This window comes from Felis catus (assembly GCF_018350175.1).
Source record: "Felis catus isolate Fca126 chromosome A2 unlocalized genomic scaffold, F.catus_Fca126_mat1.0 chrA2_random_Un_scaffold_54, whole genome shotgun sequence".
Classification (NCBI taxonomy): domain Eukaryota; kingdom Metazoa; phylum Chordata; class Mammalia; order Carnivora; family Felidae; genus Felis; species Felis catus.
Window position 1 is genome coordinate 93,303 of NW_025408500.1, and position 25,535 is coordinate 118,837.

Sequence of the window (25,535 nt, forward strand, 5' to 3'; positions counted from 1 at the left end):
AGGGGGTGGCTCAAGGGGAGCACCAACTCCCCTAGGGCAGTTGGTGAGGTAATGGCTATGGCCTTAGCCGATTGGCTGGGGAAGGGCCCCATTTCTGTTAGGTGGGGGAGGGGTGGCTCAAGGGGAGCACCAACTCCCCTAGGGCAGTTGGTGAGGTAATGGCTATGGCCTCACCTGATTGGCTGGGGAAGGGTCCCATTTCTGTTAGGTGGGGGAGGGGGTGGCTCAAGGGGAGGAGGTGTGGTCAAGGTGAATGACACAGAACAAGATGAGGTCTGCCAGCATAGGCCAGCCCTTTCAGAATTACCCTCAGTGTTTTGTGGTGCATATCTAGGGATGCATTTTCTATGTTTTGTGGGACATAGGTTCTCACAGATCACTACTTAAAAATTCTTGCCTTTAAAAGAAGGAAGGAGTGAAAAGGTGGATATTTTAGGCATTCTAGACCAGGCTGATAACATGCTCCCATGTGCATTTCCTTGTTCTCTTTCCCTTTTATCACCCCTTGTGCTGCTGGCTGTGCAAGTACCTGATATCCTCAGGAGGGAGAAGGGAGAAAATGGAGGAACTCTGGGTTCTTCAGTGACCACATGAAGGACTTTAGTCTCCAATCTAAACACACACCCACCCTGAGTGGCATGGAGGTCTGACTGGGTTGGTGGTTGGCGGGTGGAGGTAGGATCCTACGAAGGAAGGAACGAACTAACGAAGGAAGGAAGGAAAGCGTGGACCTGCGGTTGTGGGAAAGTGTCAAGGCAGGGCCAGGGAAGTGGCAGCCATGAGCAGGAAGAATCTTTCCTGCCTGTGAAAATGAAGTACAAGGGACCTGAGATTCCAGAGAAACATTCCAGGGAGAGTCAGGTCGGTGGGCCTGAGTTGCTGGAGGCCAGCAGGGGACGGTGTTGAAGGGATTGAGAGTGGAAGCAGCAGGTGAACACAGGCCTCCTGCCTCCCCCCTCCACACCTGCTCTCCTGCCCTGCCCAGCCCCGCCTCGCGCCCCGCCCCGCCCCTGGTGGCAGAGATGCACCCTCTGATGGGGAGGGTGAGATCTCACCCGGCTTGTGGCGAAAGGGGGTCCTCTATCGTGCGAGTCAGTGGGACTAGTGGGTAGGAGTCTGGATTAGGGCAAGTGCAACTCCCTGTTGAGCTCTTCGTTTCTGAAGGCAATGTGAATTCCATCAATGAACTCGGAGTCAGTGAGGCAGGAATAAGTGGCGCTTCTGTGTTTCAGAGGGTGGTGCAGACTCTTTCCTCCTTGGAGATGTGTGCTGAAGAGAACTGGGTATTGTGGATGGCGTCCAAAGTCATCTCTTTGGGACATGTTGGGTGGGAACGTCTTCCTCTCACTCTGGCGAGGAAGGTGGATGGAAAAGCTCCTTGTCCAAGGCAGACTTGTGGGTTTTGTTGTTCCTATCCGTGGGGCGTGGTGCTTCCCGTGTCCGTGGAGCGCCTCCTGTCTTGCATTCGTTCCGTGTTTCAAGAGTTTCAGTCCTTGGCAATCACATCTCCTCCAGGACTCCCCAGGCAGCACGACGGAGAAGTGACTTGGAGCCCACCGGGTCCCTAGAAACCAGTGCGTGTGTACTGGAGCAGGCAGTGCTCCTCTCTCAGCCTCTTTTGGAAATGAGGTCTTGAGCAAACGGTCTTTCATTGCATGGGTTGTACCTCTCCCCGGTTGTTGGGGGGGGTGTGTGTGCGTGAGTGTGGTGCTGTGGCCCGTGTGGAGTCCGGACGGCGTCAGGGACCCAGTTCTTTGCAAGGAATGCGTTTTGTTGCATGGGAATATCTCAGTTCACTAGAGAGATCCAATCCTGTCTCAAAGGCTGAAACCGTCCTGAAGGCAGCACCTTGACCTCACTGAAAGCAAAGGCCTAAGAGCAGAGGCTTTCCCACACTTCCATGTCGAGCTGACTGGTGCTTTATGTTTTCAGGAAGATGGTGTGGTGTAGGCCACTTGGAGCAGCTCAGGCTCCTAAGCGTCTGTTGGGTCCCCGAGGGGTGAGTTGTGTCTCTCCGGAATGAAGGAGATTATGGTGACCTTGAGTATCATTACCTTCACGATTACCGTGATTATTCTGCCTGAGTCATCGCATGGATATTGATCCGTGAGCTCGCCATGTGAGAGGTTTCCTTGGTAAAGTAACCGCCGTGCGTGTCCTCGAAACTTGGTTGTGGTCCGAACACCTTTGATGCTTTGCAAGTCCTGAAGCGGCTCCACGGGTGTGCAGTCCCTGTTGCCATATAGGTGAGGAGGCAGAGTCTGTTGACCTGAAGCCCGTCCAAGTGTCCAGGGAGATGTGCCAGGGCCTCTCCCTGAGGCACTGGGTTCCTAGCCGGCACCACCCAGAATCAGGCAGGGAGGTTTTCTTGCTGCCAGCGGGAAGTCCTGAGGAGGGAGGGGGAGCCGGACGCCGTCTGGGGAAGGAAGGGATCCCTCCCCTGCCTCACCAGCCCCAGCAGTTGCCTAGGTGCTGGCCATGAGGGAGGGGACTGCCTATGCGTGTTTGTTTTCTCCTTGGTCTTATCCCACCTTGGTAGAGCGCTTAGCCTGTTGCAGGCACTGTTCTGAGCACTTGAGAGATCTGTGCTGACGACACAGAGTACCTCAGCAAGGACTCAGGTCCCCGTTTGTATTTCCAAGGGAAGATGTGAAAGAATGTGTGCCGGGGGTCACTGCTGTGAAGCGGGAGGAATCGAGGCATGAAGCCAGGCAGTCGGGCTCCACATGAGCGTGCTGCACCGCTGGCTTTCCCACTGCTGCCTGTCGAGAGGCAGGGAAAGCATTTGCACCTAGCCTGCGTGTCCTGCGAGCAGAGGTGGGCTTGGAGACGTGCATGTGCCCTCAAACGGGGAATCCAGGAAAATAGGCTCTGGGGCCTGAGTCACGCCCTCTGCGGGGAACCCTATCATTTCACATCCAGCCTGAGACACTTTGGAGAGTGACACGCGGGGCTCTTGGTGAGGGTGGCGGCACAGCGGGGGGCATGGGTCAGCGAGACCTTCCGAGGACCCCCGCCCCGGGCCCCCCCCCCCGGTGCTGTGCTCCCCCTGAAACCCAGGCAGGGCTGGAAGGAGGAACAGGCTGTGGAGGGCACCATCCCTTCCGCAGGGAGGCTATTTGGGAGCTGGTGACTGAGGTGACCTTTGCGAGTTTCCCCTCTGAATTGCAGGAGAAACGGCCGAGGGCCCTCATTTCATGCGGTCCACAATCCCCGTCGCCCTGTGTGCCAGTTGCCAACGTCGCAGGCGCCCAGGTGGTGAACGTGGTCCCCGAGTAGGGGAACCCCAAGGCCGTGTCTGGGTCCTCAAATGCTAACGTTCTCTGCTTGTGTCCTGCGCCCTGGCTGGTCCGAGACCCTGAGCACAGGGCCTGCAGGAAGGGTGAAGGGTGCGAAGCTGTCTCCTGGTAGGTAGCTGCGGTGAGGTCGTGCCCGGTGTCCTGCGCTCAGCTGCAGGGCACCTTGAAACCCAAAGCCACGACGTTTCCCATGGGACAGAGTGCGCTGCAAGGGGAACCTGGGGAGTCATCAGGCCCTAAGGGTAGGCAGGCATGACCTTTATCCGTGGGCCTTTTGATCAGAGCGCCCTCTTTGCTACATATCATCAGGGCAGCCTCTTTGGAAGACAGAGGGCAGGTTGTGGACAGTTGTAGAGCATCCTTCCTGGTGGTGTGTGTCGTAAGGGCTCTGACCTTGTGGAAATGGGCGGGGATGGATGGAGTGGCCTCCTGAATGGAACCTTCCCCGGGGGGCCTGGGTGGTTCAGTGGGTTGAGCTTCCGACTTGGGCTCAGGTCCCGCCCTCGCGGTTCCTGAGTTCCAGCCCCGCGCTGGGCTCTGTGCCCACAGCTCAGGCCCTGGGGCCTGTTTTCAGATTCTGTGTGTGTCTCTCTCTGCTTCTCTGCCCCTCCCCCACTGGCGGTCCCTGGCTTGCCGGCTTGCTCTCTGGCTCCCTGTGTCTCCAGAGTGAAGGAACATGAACAAATAGGAAATAGAACGTTCCCCAGGGCAGGTGCTGGCCACGGGCGCAGCCATTCATTCGCTGTAGTCATGAACTCGACGGTGTTCCTTTAGTGTTATCATTTGAGGTTCTTTGTTTCTTTCATTCATTCTGAGACACGGAGAGAGAGTGGACGCACGCACGTGTGCCTGTGAGCAGGGATAGGGCAGACAGGGAGGGCGAGAGAGAGGAGGGCCAGCGGGCTCCGCATCGTTGGCGCCCACCTTGAGGTGGGGCTCCTTGTGGAGGCTCAGCCTCACAAACTGTGAGATCGTGACGTGAGCCGAGATCCAGAGCCACACGCTTTTGTTTCTTTTTTAATGATCACGTCTGAGAGAAAGCGAGAGAGACAGAGAGAGCACAAGCGAGGGAGGGGCAGGGAGAGAGAGAGGAAACCCAGAAGGGAATTAGGTTTCAGGCTCTGAGCTGTCAGCACGGAGCACTAGGCGCGACTCAGCTCTGGAACCCTGAGAGCCTGACGTGACCCGAAGTCGGACCATTACCCAGCTGAGTCATCCAGGCGGCCCACAGAGTTTGCAGTGTGTCTTTTCAAAAGAAAAAACAGCTACGTTTATATCTAGATCTAGCTACCTGTGTGTCCGTATGGATACGTGTGTACATACACATACGTGTCTACATATACGTACACACATTCGTGTATGTGTATATATATGTATATACATACACACTCGCGCGCGCGCGCACACACACACACAGAAGCACACAGAAACACATACACACGCACACACACACACACACACACACACACACACAAACCCCATGTAAACTGAGCCAAATGGTCTTCTCAGTGGAGACGCAGAGCCAGGAGGGAGGCATCAGCACAATGTTCAAAATGAAAGGGAAACGTCGTTGTCGTATGTATCAGTACGTGCCATGACAGGGAGACACACGTGAGGGTTCTGGTAGGACAGGAAGCTGCTCCCAGGGAGAATGCAGGCAAATGGTCCCTATGGAGCCAATGGAACCCTAGTGCACTTGTGGTTTGAGACCGATAAAGGAGGCCGAAAACTGGTGACCTTTCTAATGCTAGCAGAGGGCATTTGCATTTGTATAGCATGCGATCATTGACGTTGCCCCTGGGGGGAGAAGGGTTTTGCATCTCTATTCTCCTAGGTTTGCGGCTTAGTTTTGTCTTCCCTTGTGCACTTGAAAGAGTCCTGACGGGTCCTGATGGTACACAGTAAGTCCAGGTCACCAGAGTCCAGAGTCCCTTGGTGGGGCTTGTGGGATGGTGTCCTTCCCATGACCATGAAGTCCACAGACCAGTCTTGTGCTTTGGCTGTAAGTCCTGTTTCTACCAGGTCCAGTCTGGGGGTGCCTCTTTGCAAGTCCTCAGGTGAGGACACGTGATGAAGGCTGCCCATTGGGACTGGCCTTCGATGATCCATATGTCCGTGACTCCCTGCTCTCCTTCCAGGGCTGCGTAGGTTCGTGCCCTTGATGCTCCTTTCGTAGAAAGCCTCGACTGCTTGGTCTCTCTACTCCTCCTCACCCTGGACGGTAGTCCTGTGGCTCCCCTTGAATCCTCAGGCATACGTTTCCTTGCCCACCTCTGCACACTGGCCCTCCAGAGCAGGGTCGGGTACGCCTTGCGCGTTCAGTCGATGCTTGCTGCACAATCGCATGGGTGATGGCCTCTCTCTTTCTCTCTCTGTCTCTCTCTCCCCAAAAGAAAGAAACGTTGAAAAGCAATTGAAACCCAAGGAAAGAAAAATGGCACGGAGGATTTGGGATCTGTGGCACCGTGTGAAGAAAACATGGGGGTTGGGAGGTAGTGGAGGTGGACAGGCGGTTCCACAGAGTTGAAGGACGTGCCACAGTCAGCGGTGGCAGGGTGGACTTGAGGGTGGGACCGCTGGTGGTGCAGTCCAGGTAGGGCCATGGGAAGGGCATGCAGAGCTGAAAAGCACCGGCCTTTCAAGGAGAAGGGAGGTGGAAGGAGTCTCGGGTGCCCAGTGTGTCTCCCTGTCCCTTAGGGCTGCCCTTGCGGTCACGGGTCACGAGCGAGGAGGGTGCACGGCTGTAGATGTCCCCGGTTGGCGGGAATGTGAGGCAGAGTGAAGAAGAAACACAGAGGCCTAGGATGCAAGAGGGATCACTGGGTTCACGTCCAGCCACCTCCCTGGGAAACCAGCTATGCAAAAGGTTCCTGGGTCTCTTGAGGGGTGACAGGGAGGTGTCCACCTTGGGAGGAGACACCTGCCAGTCCCTGTCCCACTGGCCTGGTCTCTGGAGCCCTCTGCCTGGCTCCCGGCTGTCAGGCTGGCGGGCAGTCGGTCAGAGCATCCGGTGGGCACAGGGAGGTGCGGTGGTGCAGACCGTGGCGCCCAGGAGCTGTGCCCCCTGCGGGGGGGTAGGGGTGGGGGTGGGGGTGGGGGTGGGGGGATGGGCGGCTTGGGTCCTGGGCCCTAGCAGGTGTGCGGGAGCGCGCGCACGAGTGTGCGCATGCGCACGAGTGCGCGCATGCGCGTGGGCCAGGGCCGGAGCCCGGTGAGGGACACAGCTGAGGCTGCAGCGGCGCTGTGAGTCCTGGCTCCCAGCCCGCCTGCCGCCCCAAGCAAGCCCCCAAGTGTCTGGGCCAGCCAGGGAGTGACGCCCACCTCAGCCCCCGACCGGGGACATGCTGCTGCCTGGCTCCTGCGACCCGGTAGCCATGGCATTGGCGGTAGGGGTAGCGGTAGTGCTCGCGGGAGCGCTGGCGGGAGCGCAGGCGGGGCCCCGCGTGGAGAAGACTGGGAGCCACGAGCCTCCAGCCTCGGAGGGTGGCGGCCCTGCTGCTCCTGCTGCTTTTGGAGCCAGAGGCCTGGGAGCGGGACGCGCTTCCCGGGCGCCTCGGGGTTTGGCCGCGCTGGTGGAGTGCCAGCACTGGCTGGGGCAGAGCGCGATGCGATGCCCCCCCGGCGCCCCCCAAAGACCATCTGGGAGAAGCCTAAAGGTGGAGCCGCTGAGACCCACAGCCTCCCTCCAGGACCTGCCTCGGTCGCGGTGCTGCCAAGGTAGGGACCCTAGCGACAAGGTCGCCCGTGGCCTTCCCCCCTGCCCCTCTCTGTCTTCCCCTTCCATGAGCACCTCCCCCCCTCCCTGGTGCTCCGGGCTTCTTCTTGGGCTCCCTTGCGGCTGCGGTCTGGAGGCCTGAGGAGTGGGCTTTCTGGGTTGGACCCCGGTTCCCTGGAGGAGGAGGGCCCCAGATCGAGTAGGGGATTAGGCCCAGGCGGTGGGGAGTGTCTCAGGTCGAGAGGGGGGGCACCCTGAGTGCCCATGGAGGTCTGACTGGGTTGGTGGTTGGCGGGTGGAGGTGGGATCCTACGAAGGAAGGAACGAACTAACGAAGGAAGGAAGGAAAGCGTGGACCTGCGGTTGTGGGAAAGTGTCAAGGCAGGGCCAGGGAAGTGGCAGCAATGAGCAGGAGGAATCATTCCTGCCTGTGAAAATGAAGTACAAGGGACCTGAGAGTCCAGAGAAACATTCCAGGGAGAGTCGGGGTGGTGGGCCTGAGTTGCTGGAGGCCAGCAGGGGACGGTGTTGAAGGGATTGAGAGTGGAAGCAGCAGGTGAACACAGGCCTCCTGCCTCCCCCCCTCCACACCTGCTCTCCTGCCCTGCCCAGCCCCGCCGCGCGCGCCCCGCCCCGCCCCGCCCCTGGTGGCAGAGTTGCACCCTCTGATGGGGAGGGGGAGATCTCACCCCGCTTGTGGCGAAAGGGGGTCCTCTATCATCGTGGGAGTCAATGGGACTAGGGGGTAGGAGTCTGGATTAGGGCAAGTGCAACTCCCTGTTGAGCTCTTCCTTTCTGAAGGCAACGTGCATTCCATCAGTGAACTGGGAGCCAGGGAGGCAGGAATAAGTGGCGCTTCTGTGTTTTAGAGGGTGGTGCAGACTCTTTCCTCCTTGGAGATGTGTGCTGAAGAGAACTGGGTGTTGTGGATGGCGTCCAAAGTCATCTCTTTGGGACATGTTGGGTGGGAACGTCTTCTTCGCACTCTGGCGAGGAAGGTGGATGGAAAAGCTCCTTGTCCAAGGCAGACTTGTGGGTTTTGTTGTTCCTATCCGTGGGGCGTGGTGCTTCCCGTTTCCGTGGAGCGCCTCCTGTCTTGCATTCGTTCCGTGTTTCAAGAGTTTCAGTCCTTGGCAATCACATCTCCTCCGGGACTCCCCAGGCAGCACGAGGGAGCAGTGACTCGGAGCCCACCGGGTCCCTAGAAACCAGTGCGTGTGTACTGGAGCAGGCAGTGCTCCTCTCTCAGCCTCCTTTGGAAATGAGGTCTTGAGCAAACGGTCTTTCATTGCATGGGTTGTACCTCTCCCCGGTTGTTGGGGGGGGGGGGGAGTGTGTGTGCGTGAGTGTGGTGCTGTGGCCCGTGTGGAGTCCGGACCGCGTCAGGGACCCAGTTCTTTGCAAGGAATGCGTTTTGTTGCATGGGAATATCTCAGTTCACTAGAGAGTTCCAATGCTGTCTCAAAGGCTGAAACCATCCTGAAGGCAGCACCTTGACCTCACTGAAAGCAAAGGCCTAAGAGCAGAGGCTTTCCCACACTTCCATGTCGAGCTGACTGGTGCTTTATGTTTTCAGGAAGATGGTGTGGTGTAGGCCACTTGGAGCAGCTCAGGCTCCTAAGCGTCTGTTGGGTCCCTGAGGGGTGAGTTGTGTCTCTCCGGAATGAAGGAGATTATGGTGACCTTGAGTATCATTACCTTCACGATTACCGTGATTATTCTGCCTGAGTCATCGCATGGATATTGATCCATGAGCTCGCCACGTGAGAGGTTTCCTTGGTAAAGTAGTCGCCGTGCGTGTCGTCGAAAGTTGGTTGTGGTCCGAACACCTTTGATGCTTTGCAAGTCCTGAAGCGGCTCCACGGGTGTGCAGTCCCTGTTGCCATATAGGTGAGGAGGCAGAGTCTGTTGACCTGAAGCCCGTCCAAGTATCCGGGGAGATGTGCGAGGGCCTCTCCCTGAGGCACTGGGTTCCTAGCGGGCACCACCCAGCATCAGGCAGGGAGGTTTTCTTGCTGCCAGCGGGAAGTCCTGAGGAGGGAGGGGGAGCCGGACGCCGTCCGGGGAAGGAAGGGATCCCTCCCCTGCCTCACCAGCCCCAGCAGTTGCCTAGGTGCTGGCCACGAGGGAGGGGACTGCCTATGCGTGTTTGTTTTCTCCTTGGTCTTATCCCACCTTGGTAGAGCGCTTAGCCTGTTCCAGGCACTGTTCTGAGCACTTGAGAGATCTATGCCGACGACACAGAGTACCTCGGCAAGGACTCTGGTCCCCGTTCGTATTTCCAAGGGAAGATGTGAAAGAATGTGTGCCGGGGGTCACTGCTGTGAAGGGGGAGGACTCGAGCCATGAAGCCAGGCAGTGGGGCTCCACATGAGCGTGCTGCACCGCTGGCTTTCCCACTGCTGCCTGTGGAGAGGCAGGGAAAGCATTTGCACCTAGCGTGCGTGTCCTGCGAGCAGAGGTGGGCTTGGAGACGTGCGTGTGCCCTCAAACGGGGAATCCAGCCAAATAGGCTCTGGGGCCTGAGTCACGCCCTCTGCGGGGAACCCTATCATTTCACATCCAGCGTGAGACACTTTGGAGAGTGACACGCGGGGCTCTTAGTGAGGGTGGCGGCACAGCGGGGGGCATGGGTCAGCGGGACCTTCCTAGGACCCCCGCCCCGGCCCCCCCCCCGCCCCCCGGTGCTGTGCTCCCCCTGAAACCCAGGCAGGGCTGGAAGGAGGAACAGGCTGTGGATGGCACCATCCCTTCCGCAGGGAGGCTTCTTGGGAGCTGGTGACTGAGGTGACCTTTGCGAGTTCCCCCTCTGAATTGCAGGAGAAGCGGCCGAGGGCCCTCATTTCATGCGGTCCACACTCCCCGTCGCCCTGTGTGCCAGTTGCCAACGTCGCAGGCGTCCAGGTGGTGAACGTGGTCCCCGAGGAGGGGAACCCCAAGGCCGTGTCTGCGTCCTCAAATGCTGACGTTCTCTGCTTGTGTCCTGCGCCCCGGCTGGTCCGAGACCCTGAGCACAGGGCCTGCAGGAAGGGTGAAGGGTGCGAAGCTGTCTCCTGGTAGGCAGCTGCGGTGAGGTCGTGCCCGGTGGCCTGCGCTCAGCTGCAGGGCACCTTGGAACCCAAAGCCACGACGTTTCCCATGGGACAGAGTGCGCTGCAAGGGGAACCTGGGGAGTCATCAGGCCCTAAGGGTAGGCAGGCATGACCTTTATCCGTGGGCCTTTGGATCAGAGCGCCCGCTTTGCTACATATCGTCAGGGCAGCCTCTTTGGAAGACAGAGGGCAGGTTGTGGACAGTTGTAGAGCATCCTTCCTGGTGGTGTGTGTCGTAAGGGCTCTGACCTTGCGGAAATGGGCGGGGATGGATGGAGTGGCCTCCTGAATGGAACCTTCCCCGGGCGCCTGGGTGGTTCAGTGGGTTGAGCTTCCGACTTGGGCTCAGGTCCCGCCCTCGCGGTTCCTGAGTTCCAGCCCTGCGCTGGGCTCTGTGCCCACAGCTCAGGCCCTGGGGCCTGTTTTCAGATTCTGTGTGTGTCTCTCTCTGCTTCTCTGCCCCTCCCCCACTGGCGGTCCCTGGCTTGCCGGCTTGCTCTCTGGCTCCCTGTGTCTCCAGAGTGAAGAAACATGAACAAATAGGAAATAGAACGTTCCCCAGGGCAGGTGCTGGCCACGGGCACAGCCATTCATTCGCTGTAGTCATGAACTCGACGGTGTTCCTTTAGTGTTATCATTTGAGGTTCTTTGTTTCTTTCATTCATTCTGAGAGACGGAGAGAGAGTGGACGCACGCACGTGTGCCTGTGAGCAGGGATAGGGCAGACAGGGAGGGCGAGAGAGAGGAGGGCCAGCGGGCTCCGCATCGTTGGCGCCCACCTTGAGGTGGGGCTCCTTGTGGAGGCTCAGCCTCACAAACTGTGAGATCGTGACGTGAGCCGAGATCCAGAGCCACACGCTTTTGTTTCTTTTTTAATGTTCACGTCTGAGAGAAAGCGAGAGAGACAGAGAGAGCACAAGCGAGGGAGGGGCAGGGAGAGAGAGAGGAAACCCAGAAGGGAATCAGGTTCCAGGCTCTGAGCTGTCAGCCCGGAGCACTAGGCGCGACTCAGCTCAGGAACCCTGAGAGCCTGACGTGACCCGAAGTCGGACCGTTACCCAGCTGAGTCATCCAGGCGGCCCACAGAGTTTGCAGTGTGTCTTTTCAAAAGAAAGAACAGCTACGTTTATATCTAGATCTAGCTACCTGTGTGTCCGTATGGATACCTGTGTACATACACATACGTGTCTACATATACGTACACACATTCGTGTATGTGTATATATATGTATATGCATACACACTCGCGCGCGCGCGCACACACACACAGACGCACGCAGAAACACATACACACACACACACACACACACACACACACACACACACACAAACCCCATGTAAACTGAGCCAAATGGTCTTCTCAGTGGAGACGCAGAGCCAGGAGGGAGGCATCAGCACAATGTTCAAAATGAACGGGAAACGTCGTCCTCGTATGTATCAGTACGTGCCATGACAGGGAGACACACGTGAGGGTTCTGGTAGGACAGGAAGCTGCTCCCACGGAGAATGCAGGCAAATGGTCCCTATGGAGCCAATGGAACCCTAGTGCACTTGTGGTATGAGACCGATAAAGGAGGCCGAAAACTGGTGACCTTTCTAATGCTAGCAGAGGGCATTTGCATTTGTATAGCATGCGATCATTGACGTTGCCCCTGGGGGGAGAAGGGTTTTGCATCTCTAGTCTCCTAGGTTTGCGGCTTAGTTTTCTCTTCCCTTGTGCACTTGAAAGAGTCCTGACAGGTCCTGTTGGTACACAGTAAGTGCAGGTCACCAGAGTCCAGAGTCCCTTGGTGGGGCTTGTGGGATGGTGTCCTTCCCATGACCATGAAGTCCACAGACCAGTGTTGTGCTTTGGCTGTAAGTCCTGTTTCTACCAGGTCCAGTCTGGGGGTGCCTCTTTGCAAGTCCTCAGGTGAGGACACGTGATGAAGGCTGCCCATTGGGACTGGCCTTCGATGATCCATATGTCCGTGACTCCCTGCTCTCCTTCCAGGGCTGCGTAGGTTCGTGCCCTTGATGCTCCTTTCGTAGAAAGCCTCGACTGCTTGGTCTCTCTACTCCTCCTCACCCTGGACGGTAGTCCAGTGGCTCCCCTTGAATCCTCAGGCATACGTTTCCTTGCCCACCTCTGCACACTGGCCCTCCAGAGCAGGGTCGGGTACGCCTTGCGCGTTCAGTCGATGCTTGCTGCACAATCGCATGGGTGATGGCCTCTCTCTTTCTCTCTCTCTCTCTCTCTCTCTCTCTCTCTCTCTCTCTCTCTCTCTCTCCAAAAGAAAGAAACGTTGAGAAGCAATTGAAACCCAAGGAAAGAAAAATGGCACAGAGGATTTGGGATCTGTGGCACCGTGTGAAGAAAACATGGGGGTTGGGAGGTAGTGGAGGTGGACAGGCGGTTCCACAGAGTTGAAGGACGTGCCACAGTCAGCGGTGGCAGGGTGGACTTGAGGGTGGGACCGCTGGTGGTGCAGTCCAGGTAGGGCCATGGGAAGGGCATGCAGAGCTGAAAAGCACCGGCCTTTCCAGGAGAAGGGAGGTGGAAGGAGTCTCGTGTGCCCAGTGTGTCTCCCTGTCCCTTAGGGCTGCCCTTGCGGTCACGGGTCACGAGCGAGGAGGGTGCACGGCTGTAGATGTCCCCGGTTGGCGGGAATGTGAGGCAGAGTGAAGAAGAAACACAGAGGCCTAGGATGCAAGAGGGATCACTGGGTTCACGTCCAGCCACCTCCCTGGGAAACCAGCTATGCAAAAGGTTCCTGGGTCTCTTGAGGGGTGACAGGGAGGTGTCCACCTTGGGAGGAGACACCTGCCAGTCCCTGTCCCACTGGCCTGGTCTCTGGAGCCCTCTGCCTGGCTCCCGGCTGTCAGGCTGGCGGGCAGTGGGTCAGAGCATCTGGTGGGCACAGGGAGGTGCGGTGGTGCAGACCGTGGCGCCCAGGAGCTGTGCCCCCTGCGGGGGGGTAGGGGTGGGGGTGGGGGTGGGGGTGGGGGGATGGGCGGCTTGGGTCCTGGGCCCTAGCAGGTGTGCGGGAGCGCGCGCACGAGTGTGCGCATGCGCACGAGTGCGCGCATGCGCGTGGGCCAGGGCCGGAGCCCGGTGAGGGACACAGCTGAGGCTGCAGCGGCGCTGTGAGTCCTGGCTCCCAGCCCGCCTGCCGCCCCAAGCCCCCAAGTGTCTGGGCCAGCCAGGGACTGACGCCCACCTCAGCCCCCGACCGGGGACATGCTGCTGCCTGGCTCCTGCGACCCGGTAGCCATGGCATTGGCGGTAGGGGTAGCGGTAGTGCTCGCGGGAGCGCTGGCGGGAGCGCAGGCGGGGCCCCGCGTGGAGAAGACTGGGAGCCAGGAGCCTCCAGCCTCGGAGGGTGGCGGCCCTGCTGCTCCTGCTGCTTTTGGAGCCAGAGGCCTGGGAGCGGGACGCGCTTCCCGGGCGCCTCGGGGTTTGGCCGCGCTGGTGGAGTGCCAGCACTGGCTGGGGCAGAGCGCGATGCGATGCCCCCCCGGCGCCCCCCAAAGACCATCTGGGAGAAGCCTAAAGGTGGAGCCGCTGAGACCCACAGCCTCCCTCCAGGACCTGCCTCGGTCGCGGTGCTGCCAAGGTAGGGACCCTAGCGACAAGGTCGCCCGTGGCCTTCCCCCCTGTCCCTCTCTGTCTTCCCCTTCCATGAGCACCTCCCTCCCTCCCTGGTGCTCCGGGCTTCTTCTTGGGCTCCCTTGCGGCTGCGGTCTGGAGGCCTGAGGAGTGGGCTTTCTGGGTTGGACCCCGGTTCCCTGGAGGAGGAGGGCCCCAGATCGAGTAGGGGATTAGGCCCAGGCGGTGGGGAGTGTCTCAGGTCGAGAGGGTGGGGCACCCTGAGTGCCCATGGAGGTCTGACTGGGTTGGTGGTTGGCGGGTGGAGGTGGGATCCTACGAAGGAAGGAACGAACTAACGAAGGAAGGCAGGAAAGCGTGGACCTGCGGTTGTGGGAAAGTGTCAAGGCAGGGTCAGGGAAGTGGCAGCAGTGAGCAGGAGGAATCATTCCTGCCTGTGAAAATGAAGTACAAGGGAGCTGAGAGTCCAGAGAAACATTCCAGGGAGAGTCGGGGTGGTGGGCCTGAGTTGCTGGAGGCCAGCAGGGGACGGTGTTGAAGGGATTGAGAGTGGAAGCAGCAGGTGAACACAGGCCTCCTGCCTCCCCCCCTCCACACCTGCTCTCCTGCCCTGCCCAGCCCCGCCGCGCCCCGCCCCGTCCCTGGTGGCAGAGTTGCACCCTCTGATGGGGAGGGGGAGATCTCACCCCGCTTGTGGCGAAAGGGGGTCCTCTATCATCGTGGGAGTCAATGGGACTAGGGGGTAGGAGTCTGGATTAGGGCAAGTGCAACTCCCTGTTGAGCTCTTCCTTTCTGAAGGCCATGTGCATTCCATCAGTGAACTGGGAGCCAGGGAGGCAGGAATAAGTGGCGCTTCTGTGTTTTAGAGGGTGGTGCAGACTCTTTCCTCCTTGGAGATGTGTGCTGAAGAGAACTGGGTGTTGTGGATGGCGTCCACAGTCATCTCTTTGGGACATGTTGGGTGGGAACGTCTTCTTCGCACTCTGGCGAGGAAGGTGGATGGAAAAGCTCCTTGTCCAAGGCAGACTTGTGGGTTTTGTTGTTCCTATCGGTGGGGCGTGGTGCTTCCCGTTTGCGTGGAGCGCCTCCTGTCTTGCATTCCTTCCGTGTTTCAAGAGTTTCAGTCCTTGGCAATCACATCTCCTCCGGGACTCCCCAGGCAGCACGAGGGAGCAGTGACTCGGAGCCCACCGGGTCCCTAGAAACCAGTGCGTGTGTACTGGAGCAGGCAGTGCTCCTCTCTCAGCCTCCTTTGGAAATGAGGTCTTGAGCAAACGGTCTTTCATTGCATGGGTTGTACCTCTCCCCGGTTGTTGGGGGGGGGGGGGAGTGTGTGTGCGTGAGTGTGGTGCTGTGGCCCGTGTGGAGTCCGGACCGCGTCAGGGACCCAGTTCTTTGCAAGGAATGCGTTTTGTTGCATGGGAATATCTCTGTTCACTAGAGAGTTCCAATGCTGTCTCAAAGGCTGAAACCATCCTGAAGGCAGCACCTTGACCTCACTGAAAGCAAAGGCCTAAGAGCAGAGGCTTTCCCACACTTCCATGTCGAGCTGACTGGTGCTTTATGTTTTCAGGAAGATGGTGTGGTGTAGGCCACTTGGAGCAGCTCAGGCTCCTAAGCGTCTGTTGGGTCCCCGAGGGGTGAGTTGTGTCTCTCCGGAATGAAGGAGATTATGGTGACCTTGAGTATCATTACCTTCACGATTACCGTGATTATTCTGCCTGAGTCATCGCATGGATATTGATCCATGAGCTCGCCACGTGAGAGGTTTCCTTGGTAAAGTAGTCGCCGTGCGTGTCGTCGAAAGTTGGTTGTGGTCCGAACACCTTTGATGCTTTGCAAGTCCTGAAGCGGCTCCACGGGTGTGCAGTCCCTGTTGCCATATAGGTGAGGAGGCAGAGTCTGTTGACCTGAAGCCCGTCCAAGTATCCGGGGAGATGTGCGAGGGCCTCTCCCTGAGGCACTGGGTTCCTAGCGGGCACCACCCAGCATCAGGCAGGGAGGTTTTCTTGCTGCCAGCGGGAAGTCCTGAGGAGGGAGGGGGAGCCGGACGCCGTCCGGGGAAGGAAGGGATCCCTCCCCTGCCTCACCAGCCCCAGCAGTTGCCTAGGTGCTGGCCACGAGGGAGGGGACTGCCTATGCGTGTTTGTTTTCTCCTTGGTCTTATCCCACCTTGGTAGAGCGCTTAGCCTGTTCCAGGCACTGTTCTGAGCACTTGAGAGATCTATGCCGACGACACAGAGTACCTCGGCAAGGACTCTGGTCCCCGTTCGTATTTCCAAGGGAAGATGTGAAAGAATGTGTGCCGGGGGTCACTGCTGTGAAGGGGGAGGACTCGAGCCATGAAGCCAGGCAGTGGGGCTCCACATGAGCGTGCTGCACCGCTGGCTTTCCCACTGCTGCCTGTGGAGAGGCAGGGAAAGCATTTGCACCTAGCGTGCGTGTCCTGCGAGCACAGGTGGGCTTGGAGACGTGCGTGTGCCCTCAAACGGGGAATCCAGCCAAATAGGCTCTGGGGCCTGAGTCACGCCCTCTGCGGGGAACCCTATCATTTCACATCCAGCGTGAGACACTTTGGAGAGTGACACGCGGGGCTCTTAGTGAGGGTGGCGGCACAGCGGGGGGCATGGGTCAGCGGGACCTTCCTAGGACCCCCGCCCCGGCCCCCCCCCGCCCCCCGGTGCTGTGCTCCCCCTGAAACCCAGGCAGGGCTGGAAGGAGGAACAGGCTGTGGATGGCACCATCCCTTCCGCAGGGAGGCTTCTTGGGAGCTGGTGACTGAGGTGACCTTTGCGAGTTCCCCCTCTGAATTGCAGGAGAAGCGGCCGAGGGCCCTCATTTCATGCGGTCCACACTCCCCGTCGCCCTGTGTGCCAGTTGCCAACGTCGCAGGCGTCCAGGTGGTGAACGTGGTCCCCGAGGAGGGGAACCCCAAGGCCGTGTCTGCGTCCTCAAATGCTGACGTTCTCTGCTTGTGTCCTGCGCCCCGGCTGGTCCGAGACCCTGAGCACAGGGCCTGCAGGAAGGGTGAAGGGTGCGAAGCTGTCTCCTGGTAGGCAGCTGCGGTGAGGTCGTGCCCGGTGGCCTGCGCTCAGCTGCAGGGCACCTTGGAACCCAAAGCCACGACGTTTCCCATGGGACAGAGTGCGCTGCAAGGGGAACCTGGGGAGTCATCAGGCCCTAAGGGTAGGCAGGCATGACCTTTATCCGTGGGCCTTTGGATCAGAGCGCCCGCTTTGCTACATATCGTCAGGGCAGCCTCTTTGGAAGACAGAGGGCAGGTTGTGGACAGTTGTAGAGCATCCTTCCTGGTGGTGTGTGTCGTAAGGGCTCTGACCTTGCGGAAATGGGCGGGGATGGATGGAGTGGCCTCCTGAATGGAACCTTCCCCGGGCGCCTGGGTGGTTCAGTGGGTTGAGCTTCCGACTTGGGCTCAGGTCCCGCCCTCGCGGTTCCTGAGTTCCAGCCCCGCGCTGGGCTCTGTGCCCACAGCTCAGGCCCTGGGGCCTGTTTTCAGATTCTGTGTGTGTCTCTCTCTGCTTCTCTGCCCCTCCCCCACTGGCGGTCCCTGGCTTGCCGGCTTGCTCTCTGGCTCCCTGTGTCTCCAGAGTGAAGAAACATGAACAAATAGGAAATAGAACGTTCCCCAGGGCAGGTGCTGGCCACGGGCACAGCCATTCATTCGCTGTAGTCATGAACTCGACGGTGTTCCTTTAGTGTTATCATTTGAGGTTCTTTGTTTCTTTCATTCATTCTGAGAGACGGAGAGAGAGTGGACGCACGCACGTGTGCCTGTGAGCAGGGATAGGGCAGACAGGGAGGGCGAGAGAGAGGAGGGCCAGCGGGCTCCGCATCGTTGGCGCCCACCTTGAGGTGGGGCTCCTTGTGGAGGCTCAGCCTCACCAACTGTGAGATCGTGACGTGAGCCGAGATCCAGAGCCACACGCTTTTGTTTCTTTTTTAATGTTCACGTCTGAGAGAAAGCGAGAGAGACAGAGAGAGCACAAGCGAGGGAGGGGCAGGGAGAGAGAGAGGAAACCCAGAAGGGAATCAGGTTCCAGGCTCTGAGCTGTCAGCCCGGAGCACTAGGCGCGACTCAGCTCAGGAACCCTGAGAGCCTGACGTGACCCGAAGTCGGACCGTTACCCAGCTGAGTCATCCAGGCGGCCCACAGAGTTTGCAGTGTGTCTTTTCAAAAGAAAGAACAGCTACGTTTATATCTAGATCTAGCTACCTGTGTGTCCGTATGGATACCTGTGTACATACACATACGTGTCTACATATACGTACACACATTCGTGTATGTGTATATATATGTATATGCATACACACTCGCGCGCGCGCGCACACACACACAGACGCACGCAGAAACACATACACACACACACACACACACACACACACACACACACACACACAAACCCCATGTAAACTGAGCCAAATGGTCTTCTCAGTGGAGACGCAGAGCCAGGAGGGAGGCATCAGCACAATGTTCAAAATGAACGGGAAACGTCGTCCTCGTATGTATCAGTACGTGCCATGACAGGGAGACACACGTGAGGGTTCTGGTAGGACAGGAAGCTGCTCCCACGGAGAATGCAGGCAAATGGTCCCTATGGAGCCAATGGAACCCTAGTGCACTTGTGGTATGAGACCGATAAAGGAGGCCGAAAACTGGTGACCTTTCTAATGCTAGCAGAGGGCATTTGCATTTGTATAGCATGCGATCATTGACGTTGCCCCTGGGGGGAGAAGGGTTTTGCATCTCTAGTCTCCTAGGTTTGCGGCTTAGTTTTCTCTTCCCTTGTGCACTTGAAAGAGTCCTGACAGGTCCTGTTGGTACACAGTAAGTGCAGGTCACCAGAGTCCAGAGTCCCTTGGTGGGGCTTGTGGGATGGTGTCCTTCCCATGACCATGAAGTCCACAGACCAGTGTTGTGCTTTGGCTGTAAGTCCTGTTTCTACCAGGTCCAGTCTGGGGGTGCCTCTTTGCAAGTCCTCAGGTGAGGACACGTGATGAAGGCTGCCCATTGGGACTGGCCTTCGATGATCCATATGTCCGTGACTCCCTGCTCTCCTTCCAGGGCTGCGTAGGTTCGTGCCCTTGATGCTCCTTTCGTAGAAAGCCTCGACTGCTTGGTCTCTCTACTCCTCCTCACCCTGGACGGTAGTCCAGTGGCTCCCCTTGAATCCTCAGGCATACGTTTCCTTGCCCACCTCTGCACACTGGCCCTCCAGAGCAGGGTCGGGTACGCCTTGCGCGTTCAGTCGATGCTTGCTGCACAATCGCATGGGTGATGGCCTCTCTCTTTCTCTCTCTCTCTCTCTCTCTCTCTCTCTCTCTCTCTCTCTCTCTCTCTCTCTCCAAAAGAAAGAAACGTTGAGAAGCAATTGAAACCCAAGGAAAGAAAAATGGCACAGAGGATTTGGGATCTGTGGCACCGTGTGAAGAAAACATGGGGGTTGGGAGGTAGTGGAGGTGGACAGGCGGTTCCACAGAGTTGAAGGACGTGCCACAGTCAGCGGTGGCAGGGTGGACTTGAGGGTGGGACCGCTGGTGGTGCAGTCCAGGTAGGGCCATGGGAAGGGCATGCAGAGCTGAAAAGCACCGGCCTTTCCAGGAGAAGGGAGGTGGAAGGAGTCTCGTGTGCCCAGTGTGTCTCCCTGTCCCTTAGGGCTGCCCTTGCGGTCACGGGTCACGAGCGAGGAGGGTGCACGGCTGTAGATGTCCCCGGTTGGCGGGAATGTGAGGCAGAGTGAAGAAGAAACACAGAGGCCTAGGATGCAAGAGGGATCACTGGGTTCACGTCCAGCCACCTCCCTGGGAAACCAGCTATGCAAAAGGTTCCTGGGTCTCTTGAGGGGTGACAGGGAGGTGTCCACCTTGGGAGGAGACACCTGCCAGTCCCTGTCCCACTGGCCTGGTCTCTGGAGCCCTCTGCCTGGCTCCCGGCTGTCAGGCTGGCGGGCAGTGGGTCAGAGCATCTGGTGGGCACAGGGAGGTGCGGTGGTGCAGACCGTGGCGCCCAGGAGCTGTGCCCCCTGCGGGGGGGTAGGGGTGGGGGTGGGGGTGGGGGTGGGGGGATGGGCGGCTTGGGTCCTGGGCCCTAGCAGGTGTGCGGGAGCGCGCGCACGAGTGTGCGCATGCGCACGAGTGCGCGCATGCGCGTGGGCCAGGGCCGGAGCCCGGTGAGGGACACAGCTGAGGCTGCAGCGGCGCTGTGAGTCCTGGCTCCCAGCCCGCCTGCCGCCCCAAGCCCCCAAGTGTCTGGGCCAGCCAGGGACTGACGCCCACCTCAGCCCCCGACCGGGGACATGCTGCTGCCTGGCTCCTGCGACCCGGTAGCCATGGCATTGGCGGTAGGGGTAGCGGTAGTGCTCGCGGGAGCGCTGGCGGGAGCGCAGGCGGGGCCCCGCGTGGAGAAGACTGGGAGCCACGAGCCTCCAGCCTCGGAGGGTGGCGGCCCTGCTGCTCCTGCTGCTTTTGGAGCCAGAGGCCTGGGAGCGGGACGCGCTTCCCGGGCGCCTCGGGGTTTGGCCGCGCTGGTGGAGTGCCAGCACTGGCTGGGGCAGAGCGCGATGCGATGCCCCCCCGGCGCCCCCCAAAGACCATCTGGGAGAAGCCTAAAGGTGGAGCCGCTGAGACCCACAGCCTCCCTCCAGGACCTGCCTCGGTCGCGGTGCTGCCAAGGTAGGGACCCTAGCGACAAGGTCGCCCGTGGCCTTCCCCCCTGTCCCTCTCTGTCTTCCCCTTCCATGAGCACCTCCCTCCCTCCCTGGTGCTCCGGGCTTCTTCTTGGGCTCCCTTGCGGCTGCGGTCTGGAGGCCTGAGGAGTGGGCTTTCTGGGTTGGACCCCGGTTCCCTGGAGGAGGAGGGCCCCAGATCGAGTAGGGGATTAGGCCCAGGCGGTGGGGAGTGTCTCAGGTCGAGAGGGTGGGGCACCCTGAGTGCCCATGGAGGTCTGACTGGGTTGGTGGTTGGCGGGTGGAGGTGGGATCCTACGAAGGAAGGAACGAACTAACGAAGGAAGGCAGGAAAGCGTGGACCTGCGGTTGTGGGAAAGTGTCAAGGCAGGGTCAGGGAAGTGGCAGCAGTGAGCAGGAGGAATCATTCCTGCCTGTGAAAATGAAGTACAAGGGAGCTGAGAGTCCAGAGAAACATTCCAGGGAGAGTCGGGGTGGTGGGCCTGAGTTGCTGGAGGCCAGCAGGGGACGGTGTTGAAGGGATTGAGAGTGGAAGCAGCAGGTGAACACAGGCCTCCTGCCTCCCCCCCTCCACACCTGCTCTCCTGCCCTGCCCAGCCCCGCCGCGCCCCGCCCCGTCCCTGGTGGCAGAGTTGCACCCTCTGATGGGGAGGGGGAGATCTCACCCCGCTTGTGGCGAAAGGGGGTCCTCTATCATCGTGGGAGTCAATGGGACTAGGGGGTAGGAGTCTGGATTAGGGCAAGTGCAACTCCCTGTTGAGCTCTTCCTTTCTGAAGGCCATGTGCATTCCATCAGTGAACTGGGAGCCAGGGAGGCAGGAATAAGTGGCGCTTCTGTGTTTTAGAGGGTGGTGCAGACTCTTTCCTCCTTGGAGATGTGTGCTGAAGAGAACTGGGTGTTGTGGATGGCGTCCACAGTCATCTCTTTGGGACATGTTGGGTGGGAACGTCTTCTTCGCACTCTGGCGAGGAAGGTGGATGGAAAAGCTCCTTGTCCAAGGCAGACTTGTGGGTTTTGTTGTTCCTATCGGTGGGGCGTGGTGCTTCCCGTTTGCGTGGAGCGCCTCCTGTCTTGCATTCCTTCCGTGTTTCAAGAGTTTCAGTCCTTGGCAATCACATCTCCTCCGGGACTCCCCAGGCAGCACGAGGGAGCAGTGACTCGGAGCCCACCGGGTCCCTAGAAACCAGTGCGTGTGTACTGGAGCAGGCAGTGCTCCTCTCTCAGCCTCCTTTGGAAATGAGGTCTTGAGCAAACGGTCTTTCATTGCATGGGTTGTACCTCTCCCCGGTTGTTGGGGGGGGGGGAGTGTGTGTGCGTGAGTGTGGTGCTGTGGCCCGTGTGGAGTCCGGACCGCGTCAGGGACCCAGTTCTTTGCAAGGAATGCGTTTTGTTGCATGGGAATATCTCTGTTCACTAGAGAGTTCCAATGCTGTCTCAAAGGCTGAAACCATCCTGAAGGCAGCACCTTGACCTCACTGAAAGCAAAGGCCTAAGAGCAGAGGCTTTCCCACACTTCCATGTCGAGCTGACTGGTGCTTTATGTTTTCAGGAAGATGGTGTGGTGTAGGCCACTTGGAGCAGCTCAGGCTCCTAAGCGTCTGTTGGGTCCCCGAGGGGTGAGTTGTGTCTCTCCGGAATGAAGGAGATTATGGTGACCTTGAGTATCATTACCTTCACGATTACCGTGATTATTCTGCCTGAGTCATCGCATGGATATTGATCCATGAGCTCGCCACGTGAGAGGTTTCCTTGGTAAAGTAGTCGCCGTGCGTGTCGTCGAAAGTTGGTTGTGGTCCGAACACCTTTGATGCTTTGCAAGTCCTGAAGCGGCTCCACGGGTGTGCAGTCCCTGTTGCCATATAGGTGAGGAGGCAGAGTCTGTTGACCTGAAGCCCGTCCAAGTATCCGGGGAGATGTGCGAGGGCCTCTCCCTGAGGCACTGGGTTCCTAGCGGGCACCACCCAGCATCAGGCAGGGAGGTTTTCTTGCTGCCAGCGGGAAGTCCTGAGGAGGGAGGGGGAGCCGGACGCCGTCCGGGGAAGGAAGGGATCCCTCCCCTGCCTCACCAGCCCCAGCAGTTGCCTAGGTGCTGGCCACGAGGGAGGGGACTGCCTATGCGTGTTTGTTTTCTCCTTGGTCTTATCCCACCTTGGTAGAGCGCTTAGCCTGTTCCAGGCACTGTTCTGAGCACTTGAGAGATCTATGCCGACGACACAGAGTACCTCGGCAAGGACTCTGGTCCCCGTTCGTATTTCCAAGGGAAGATGTGAAAGAATGTGTGCCGGGGGTCACTGCTGTGAAGGGGGAGGACTCGAGCCATGAAGCCAGGCAGTGGGGCTCCACATGAGCGTGCTGCACCGCTGGCTTTCCCACTGCTGCCTGTGGAGAGGCAGGGAAAGCATTTGCACCTAGCGTGCGTGTCCTGCGAGCACAGGTGGGCTTGGAGACGTGCGTGTGCCCTCAAACGGGGAATCCAGCCAAATAGGCTCTGGGGCCTGAGTCACGCCCTCTGCGGGGAACCCTATCATTTCACATCCAGCGTGAGACACTTTGGAGAGTGACACGCGGGGCTCTTAGTGAGGGTGGCGGCACAGCGGGGGGCATGGGTCAGCGGGACCTTCCTAGGACCCCCGCCCCGGCCCCCCCCCGCCCCCCGGTGCTGTGCTCCCCCTGAAACCCAGGCAGGGCTGGAAGGAGGAACAGGCTGTGGATGGCACCATCCCTTCCGCAGGGAGGCTTCTTGGGAGCTGGTGACTGAGGTGACCTTTGCGAGTTCCCCCTCTGAATTGCAGGAGAAGCGGCCGAGGGCCCTCATTTCATGCGGTCCACACTCCCCGTCGCCCTGTGTGCCAGTTGCCAACGTCGCAGGCGTCCAGGTGGTGAACGTGGTCCCCGAGGAGGGGAACCCCAAGGCCGTGTCTGCGTCCTCAAATGCTGACGTTCTCTGCTTGTGTCCTGCGCCCCGGCTGGTCCGAGACCCTGAGCACAGGGCCTGCAGGAAGGGTGAAGGGTGCGAAGCTGTCTCCTGGTAGGCAGCTGCGGTGAGGTCGTGCCCGGTGGCCTGCGCTCAGCTGCAGGGCACCTTGGAACCCAAAGCCACGACGTTTCCCATGGGACAGAGTGCGCTGCAAGGGGAACCTGGGGAGTCATCAGGCCCTAAGGGTAGGCAGGCATGACCTTTATCCGTGGGCCTTTGGATCAGAGCGCCCGCTTTGCTACATATCGTCAGGGCAGCCTCTTTGGAAGACAGAGGGCAGGTTGTGGACAGTTGTAGAGCATCCTTCCTGGTGGTGTGTGTCGTAAGGGCTCTGACCTTGCGGAAATGGGCGGGGATGGATGGAGTGGCCTCCTGAATGGAACCTTCCCCGGGCGCCTGGGTGGTTCAGTGGGTTGAGCTTCCGACTTGGGCTCAGGTCCCGCCCTCGCGGTTCCTGAGTTCCAGCCCTGCGCTGGGCTCTGTGCCCACAGCTCAGGCCCTGGGGCCTGTTTTCAGATTCTGTGTGTGTCTCTCTCTGCTTCTCTGCCCCTCCCCCACTGGCGGTCCCTGGCTTGCCGGCTTGCTCTCTGGCTCCCTGTGTCTCCAGAGTGAAGAAACATGAACAAATAGGAAATAGAACGTTCCCCAGGGCAGGTGCTGGCCACGGGCACAGCCATTCATTCGCTGTAGTCATGAACTCGACGGTGTTCCTTTAGTGTTATCATTTGAGGTTCTTTGTTTCTTTCATTCATTCTGAGAGACGGAGAGAGAGTGGACGCACGCACGTGTGCCTGTGAGCAGGGATAGGGCAGACAGGGAGGGCGAGAGAGAGGAGGGCCAGCGGGCTCCGCATCGTTGGCGCCCACCTTGAGGTGGGGCTCCTTGTGGAGGCTCAGCCTCACCAACTGTGAGATCGTGACGTGAGCCGAGATCCAGAGCCACACGCTTTTGTTTCTTTTTTAATGTTCACGTCTGAGAGAAAGCGAGAGAGACAGAGAGAGCACAAGCGAGGGAGGGGCAGGGAGAGAGAGAGGAAACCCAGAAGGGAATCAGGTTCCAGGCTCTGAGCTGTCAGCCCGGAGCACTAGGCGCGACTCAGCTCAGGAACCCTGAGAGCCTGACGTGACCCGAAGTCGGACCGTTACCCAGCTGAGTCATCCAGGCGGCCCACAGAGTTTGCAGTGTGTCTTTTCAAAAGAAAGAACAGCTACGTTTATATCTAGATCTAGCTACCTGTGTGTCCGTATGGATACCTGTGTACATACACATACGTGTCTACATATACGTACACACATTCGTGTATGTGTATATATATGTATATGCATACACACTCGCGCGCGCGCGCACACACACACAGACGCACGCAGAAACACATACACACACACACACACACACACACACACACACACACACACAAACCCCATGTAAACTGAGCCAAATGGTCTTCTCAGTGGAGACGCAGAGCCAGGAGGGAGGCATCAGCACAATGTTCAAAATGAACGGGAAACGTCGTCCTCGTATGTATCAGTACGTGCCATGACAGGGAGACACACGTGAGGGTTCTGGTAGGACAGGAAGCTGCTCCCACGGAGAATGCAGGCAAATGGTCCCTATGGAGCCAATGGAACCCTAGTGCACTTGTGGTATGAGACCGATAAAGGAGGCCGAAAACTGGTGACCTTTCTAATGCTAGCAGAGGGCATTTGCATTTGTATAGCATGCGATCATTGACGTTGCCCCTGGGGGGAGAAGGGTTTTGCATCTCTAGTCTCCTAGGTTTGCGGCTTAGTTTTCTCTTCCCTTGTGCACTTGAAAGAGTCCTGACAGGTCCTGTTGGTACACAGTAAGTGCAGGTCACCAGAGTCCAGAGTCCCTTGGTGGGGCTTGTGGGATGGTGTCCTTCCCATGACCATGAAGTCCACAGACCAGTGTTGTGCTTTGGCTGTAAGTCCTGTTTCTACCAGGTCCAGTCTGGGGGTGCCTCTTTGCAAGTCCTCAGGTGAGGACACGTGATGAAGGCTGCCCATTGGGACTGGCCTTCGATGATCCATATGTCCGTGACTCCCTGCTCTCCTTCCAGGGCTGCGTAGGTTCGTGCCCTTGATGCTCCTTTCGTAGAAAGCCTCGACTGCTTGGTCTCTCTACTCCTCCTCACCCT

The 25,535-nt window shown here is 58.8% G+C and overlaps 1 long non-coding RNA gene across 2 annotated transcripts in view; it reads left to right on the plus strand.

Moving 5' to 3' along the window:
* LOC123383571 overlaps positions 1–25,535 on the plus strand; it is a 182,717-nt gene that overhangs the window by 91,148 nt on the left and 66,034 nt on the right. The gene's annotated exons all lie outside the window — the stretch shown is intronic.